This window comes from Cyanistes caeruleus, chromosome 15 (assembly GCF_971803275.1).
Source record: "Cyanistes caeruleus chromosome 15, bCyaCae1.hap1.1, whole genome shotgun sequence".
Lineage (NCBI taxonomy): Eukaryota > Metazoa > Chordata > Aves > Passeriformes > Paridae > Cyanistes > Cyanistes caeruleus.
In genome coordinates, this window is record NC_141715.1 from 11,879,475 (window position 1) to 11,886,470 (window position 6,996).

Below are 6,996 nucleotides of genomic sequence, written 5' to 3' on the forward strand. Positions count from 1 at the left end.
AGATTTTAATGGAATTTCAGTGAACTGCACTTTGTATTTTCCCCCAAAAAGGAATGATTCATTAGGAGCTGAAGCCAGGCTCCTTTTTTGTTCTGGCTAGTGAGAAGACAGCCTGGAGGTATACTGTATTAATTCCTAATATAAATGAAGTTAGATGACTGCAGAGCATAATGGTTATTTATGCTGAATAATAAAGCAGGCATAGCAAAGAAAATGTGAAATGGAAGGGGACATAACAGAAAATACATTTCTGCAAACTAGGGAATGAAGTAAGAGGGTAGAAAGTTACAGAAAGATTGCATACAGAAATGCATTCAAACTATAAGCACTATTTTCTTTCAGATATCATAAGCAGAATAGGATTTTGTATCATATTAATCACAGTTTTATAAATGCAACAGAAAAAAACATACAGGTGAACACCAGTAGCTAACAAATGAAATAAAAGCTTTAGGTACATTGTTTAATTTGCCAATTCCAGTCACATTCCCTGCAGGAGCTGTCTGATATTCCCTACTTGGAATAAATATATTTGACTTCAAAAATAAATGTATTTCAGCGTGTATTTATTCAGCTTTTTGGTAGTGCAGACTTAATAACAGATGTGTGCATGCCATGGTAGATGAGCATACAGAACTTTAATTATAGCTATGTCAATTTTAGGCCCCAAATCTTGCTGAAAACACACTTACATTGGAAAAACTTGTTTGCATCAACTTTGTAGCTATCTTTTATGTTGTGGAATGCATTTGTTAAAGGTGACACCATTTATCTCATTTTCTAGTTCATCGACGTGTCCCAGAACTTTTTTTTACTAACCTCAAATCTTTAGCACTGTATCTTAAAATCCTAATTAAAGATTTCTTTTGTGCCAGCAAAGAAATGATAAAGCAATAGCTTTCATATGTAACCATCAGGAAAGCAGGTAAAAATATCCATTAAATGATTGCACAGGACATGTATTCAGGAAGGTAAAGAAGCTGAAATGATGGAATTGTTTTGCTATTTCATTGTCTTATTACATTATGCTCTTTATCAACTCATTGTCTTCCTTTGTAGTACCCATTCTCCTTTTTCTTCACACTGAATAACTAAATAACCCCTTTTTTGCAGAAACACTTAGCTGAGATGTACATTGTTGTATCTAGTTTTCTGAGAGTCTCAACCAGAGACTTCTCACTGACTTCCCTAGGGGTTGGACCAAGCCATAGGAATAGATTTGAGACCAGCTCTTTCAGAGGTGTTTTTACTTCACAAGTTGCTTCTCATTCACAAAATAGAATGATTTGATCCTGAGAACGTGTCATTTCTTTCCAGAGGAATTATTACATTTGTACTCAAAATAGTTCCAAGAAAGTAATTGTTTTATGTAATGCCCATGATAATTGAACTGTGTGCTGCTGATAACTATATACTGGAAAAAAAAAAACAAAACTTGAATTGCAGAATTTCCTCTTTTGTAGAAAATAATTTGAAAGCTTCTGGATCTTACATCATAACCATGAAACTTCTGTCACCCACATGCTTGTGAAGAAGAGTGACTCACTGAAGAAACAATTATTTTTTACTTATCAAGCAGAAGCATATGTTTTGTAGGTATTATTTTTCCTATTGGAGACTTTCTCACACTTCAGGATACTCCTAAGCAAATTTTTGCACCTTTTATGCAGTGCCAACCCTGCTTTTTACCAATCTAAGTAACCTTATACAGTATATTTGTAGTCAGAGAGAATCACAAAAGAAAAAAAAATAGATTAATCAGTTAAAAAATGAAAGCATATAAATAAACCACAAAGGAGATACAAATTGTTATTTAAAGAACTATCAATTAACAGTATTTTCATAGTTAAGAGAAACAAACTCCCTGCTGCAGAAGTGGTGGATCCCATTCATTTCTCCATACATTCTCAGAAAATTATCTCTGGTTATTATCCTGTTGTGATCTGCAATACTCTGAGCCTATTTCTCTGGAATCTGCCATTTATTTATTCAGATGAACACATGTGTCTCCTATCAGAAGTCGTAACAGTTTCTCAAAAATTATCAAACCTGTTGCTTGACTAAAGACTTTTTGATACATTTATGATGGTGGATAAAATAAGTGGGTGATGGACCTTTTCAGCCACCAGTTCTACAGAGCATCTGAGCCAAAGGGCTGGAGCCACCAGTCTTCACAGCTGTTCATCCATCCACCTTCCACTGCTGCAGATACTCTCTTCTTCCTCAGCTTCAGGACAAGATTGCCATTACAGAAAATCTCAAATTTATGCAAAAGATAAAAGGAACCTTCCAACCTACCCACCTCAGCACAAGGAATATCTCAGAAGCACCATGTAAAAATAATGATATATTCATTTGATTTTAGCCACCACTGTCTTTCAGATCTTTTTCAAACAGGTTAATTCTTGTTTATTCCCATTACACCCTGCCTCAGTAACAGATGTTAGACAGATCTGTTACCATTGATACTGACAATACTTGAGCCACTCAGCTGCACTTTGTCCAAGATGCTATTTTGTCTGTGAGGTTCTCTTTCAGGACCTGTACATACAAACTCCAGTGATACTCATTGTGCATAATAACACTGATTTCTGCGACACCCAAGCCAAAGACCTGTGAGAAACACATACACAGATGTTTGGTTGCCAGCCCATCCCTGAGTGATCAGGCAAGAATTCATGGACAGAAGGACTGTATGGCAGGAGCCATAGTGAATGAAATAGGCAGGAGCAGTAGTGAATGAAATAATGCATGAATACATTGGCAGCAGTGATGAAGAATCCTCTTCCAACTGAGAAACACAAATAATAAGCACATCTTTTCAGATAAAAAAGGCTTTAGAGCACTGTTTCAGAGGCAATGGTCCACTAATCTGGCAGTTAAAGAAGGAAATATTTTCACTGGCCAATGAATTAATTTATACCTCAAGTTATTCATCATATCCCAGGAAGGCAGCTCTCCATTCAGGAGACACCTGCATGGGACATAATATGGCCTGCCTGTTCACCTGTATTTGCTTCCCAGATCTCATGCTGCAAAACATCTGCTTCTATTTCTCTTCTCAGAAACTTTCCATGAACGCTTTTATTTTCTGGTACACAGATTCCTGAAAGAATGACCTTGAGGGGATGGATGCAATGAAAGAATAAACCCTAAAAAAGCTCAAACCAAACTATAGGGAGAAAACAGGTCTTTCCAGAGCAAGTTTTACAGCTTTTCAAGTCATTTGATATTCAGTGTTTAATAATACAAACAAAACTCATCCAGGTGCACACAGAGTATTGGACTTTTTCTGTGCTAGTTCATGCAAGAATACATTTACCTATGAAACCAGAAGAACATGAAAGTTTCTTACCATGCCAGGAACTTCTCACCCCAAGCCCGAACTGCTAATTAATTAAACCATCAGTAAATTGCCTATCTTTAGATTTATTCCAAAATACATAAATACTAGCTTAAATATTCCACAGGAAGACATTACTAGAAAAAGAATGCCATGATGAGAATAAAGAAACCTGTCACTTGAACTCTCTTTGAATTTGTTTTGTCATACACTTCCACAAAATGAGGCATTCCAAATTAATCTTATCACAGATTACTGCCCATTGGTACTTTATCTTGTGCTTCATTTATATCAGTTTGATTCTTTAAGTGGTCTGCTCCAGAATGGAAGTTCTTGGGGAAAAAAAGGTTTTATTTTTCCCTATTTTTTCTTTAGATACTGCTTTAACATAGGAATTACTCCTTACGTATCACCATCCAGTATACTTAGGCCAGTATGTTTTTCATTTGCAAATGCTTCAGAGCCAGGTCCTTGTTCTGCAGATGTGTTTATGGGGGTGCCTGTCCCACCCAGTGACCAGCATCACCTGTGTCACCCCAGGGAGCCCAGACATCCCTTTAACAAGCCCTTGAAGGCTGGGGTGCCACAATTCTGTTGAATTCATTTCCATTTCCATTTCATTTCTGTTGAATTCATGTTGAATCATTTCCAGAAATACTCACTTTGGTATGCAGCTGACATGGGCAGGAGGGCTGGACACGCCAGGCTGCAGTTGGCCTTTCTTCCTATCAAGGCTGTTATATTTATTTTGATGGATGTTCTTTGTACACGGGGTAGAGATTGTGCTGCTTGCACTGCAAAGGCAAAAGGATTCACTGAGTATTTCAGTTACTCCTTACCGTGCTGAGAAAAATGTTATGGAGAACAAAAACACGTTCTTCATAACATTCACAGCATTCTTCTGTTCATTAGAATGCTAATCTGGTGTGAGTTTTTTTGAGTATTACTCAGGGAATTTAAGCACTCTGAAAAGATCTTGTGGAATCAGAAATGTCGCCTGGTAATAATAATAGAAGAAGGGACTTGTTCTCTAATTACCAGACATGAATCTGAGAAATTTGTCTTCCAAGGCACCATGACTTTGCAGTTCATTACATTCTCAATGACTCATATAATGAATATGTCCTTTTAATTGCTCTGTGCTGTCTTGACCCCTATGTTAAGAGGATCATCCATTCTTTCAAAGATAGTGGTTACCCTTGTGTTCACAGAGTGCTGCCTTCATCCAAGTGGATTTGCTGCATCCAAATTTTAGCAGGTAATGGGAATCCAAGTGAAGAGCACAGCTACACAGACTGGGGAATAATCCAGAGAGAGAGAATCTCCTCAGAGTACAAAAGAGAGCTGACAGAAAGAACAAATTAAAGGAAGATTGAAATAAGCACCAGAGGGTTAGAACTTTCTGTGTTTCTATTACACTGATATCAGAGGTTTAATATCATATGGTGAGGTCCTCATACAGATACACCTGTATCTATTAGTGTAGTAAACTGCACTGACTCTGCTTCCCATCAGAAGGTATTAGAATTTGTAAACTGAACAGTCCTTCACCACTTGTCACTAGAGTTACACGCAGAACATGTACAAGTCGATACATGAAACACCTCATAGAAGTACCAAATCTTAGGAGGGCTTTAAGTATGTTTGGAATGTGGTATTGCTGACTATCTTCAAAACAATTAGCAATAAACATTCAGTTTACACGTGTGAATTTCTTGTTCCCTGAGGCTTTAAAAATTCCACTCCAACTAATTTTCATGGTTAGATCAGCATCAGTGAGGGTTGAATCAGTACCATCTTCTGTTAAAAAGCTGCTGCAAACCACTGATTCATACAGACACTTTGAATTCTCAGTATAATGGAAAATCATTTATGTACATGTCAAACAGGTCAAATTTTATTGACTTGAAAGCATTAATAGTTTATATTGACCTTGAATTAACATAGTCAATCAAAAACTGAGATAAAGCATAAGCTACCATGTCAGCTTACTGCTTTGTGCTTGTTTCCTTTAGCACTGACTCATCTTAAGTTAAAAGGTCAAAAAGTTCTGACTGCTAAAGAACTTTGAGGAAGCTTCTCACCCTTTTAGTGAAAAAGATGTTAAAAAGTTCAAAGCAAAAGAGAACATGAAGTTATGGAAGAGCAGCCACTAGCAAGCCTAAAATCTGGAGTTAATCATAAAAGCAGAGTAAAGGAGGACTCTTTTTTTCTTTTATTGCTGAGAGATGAGTTAAATCTTACCTAACTAGCATTATCCAAGAATAAGAATGTCTAGTCTTCTTGCTTAGCATCACTTTCCCTAAAAAAAAAGTCCTTTTCACATAGACCCTGGAGAAGTCTTAGCATATGCATTCACCCCTATGGTTTTGTTTGTTTTTTTCTATAAAAAAAGAAAGTTATGCAAAAAACTTACTAGTATTTTGTCTCTTAGCTCCTGATAGCTTTCTAACTTGTTAAAACTAAATTAATAAAGTCCTGCTAAAGTTTGGGCTATCTGAATACAGTTTTTTCTAGGACAGAGGACATAATAGGAGTTTTACATGTTTCACTGCCAACTCTATCCATTGCACAGAGGCAATTATGTAGAGCAAATTATGAAATGGATGGTCTTATATTATAAAATCTCAAGAACTGTAATAAAAACCATGAGCACTAACCCTAACCCTGCCTGCTGAGTTTACAGTACATACCAAGACAAAAGCTGTGCACCAAAATCAGTCTCTTCTGAATAGGAATGAAAAGGCAATAAAAGCAGATATGCTGACAATTGATAGCCACCAGGATCATAATCAGGATCATGGATGTACTGGACATATTACATCCTATACTGTCTAAATAGGATCAGCACTAGAAACATTACAGAATTTATATCTATGTACTGAGAAGCAGTTAATGGAATTTCCAACAGGCATCATAGAATAATTTGGGTGGGAAGGACCTGTGAAGGTCAACTAGTCCCAACTCCCCTGCAAAGAGGGGTTCTTAACCAGATCAGGTTGCTCAGAGCCCAACCAACCTGATCTTTAGTGTTTCCAGGGATGGGGCATTCATCACCTATCTGCTCATCCTGTTCCAGTGTTTTGCCATCTTCATTACTAAAAATTTGTTTCTCACATCGGTATCCAATGATAGGAAAGAGAAAAAGCACACAAATGGATATGCAAAAAAATCTAATTAAACATAAGGAAGTGTCTTACTGTAAAACTGATCAGATACAACAACCAACCATAGAACAGGCAGCCCAGAGAGGCTGTGGCTTCTCTCCCCCTGGTGATGCTCCCAACCCAACTGGACACAGCTGTGGGCAATCTGCTAAATTGATTCTGCTTTGAGCAGGGATTTCAACAAGATCATCGCCAGGGGTCCCTGCCAAACACAGCCCTCTTGGATTACGTGGTTTTAAGTGTTTTTCTCATCTTTGTAACTCCTTTTGGCAGTTAGAAACAAACAGCCTTTTGGCTCTCACACTTCCTTGGAATATAAATATTTAGGGATATAGTTCAGTTGAGGTTTACATTGTATCTTCAAAATTACAGAATTTGCCTTGCTGTTCATATCTTGTATTTTCTAAGATGCTTAATGTCTTTGTTAAAGTCAAGCAATATTGCATTTGTCACACTGCCATGCACTAAGTAACAATTTAAAATCAG

The 6,996-nt window shown here is 37.0% G+C and overlaps 1 long non-coding RNA gene across 2 annotated transcripts; it reads right to left on the reverse strand.

Annotated features, from left to right (window-relative positions):
- Positions 1-549: 549 nt before the first annotated feature.
- LOC147650382 (uncharacterized) lies at positions 550-6,640 on the reverse strand. 2 transcript variants are annotated; one of them, XR_015276689.1, is made up of 4 exons: positions 6,544-6,636; positions 4,541-4,687; positions 4,006-4,137; positions 550-2,791 (listed from the first exon to the last, which is right to left on the reverse strand). It is a non-coding gene; the product is annotated as an uncharacterized LOC147650382 (long non-coding RNA). The 2 variants fall into 2 exon arrangements; XR_015276688.1 differs by lacking the exon at positions 4,541-4,687 and having other exon boundaries at positions 6,544-6,640.
- Between the last annotated feature and the right edge of the window lie 356 nt (positions 6,641-6,996).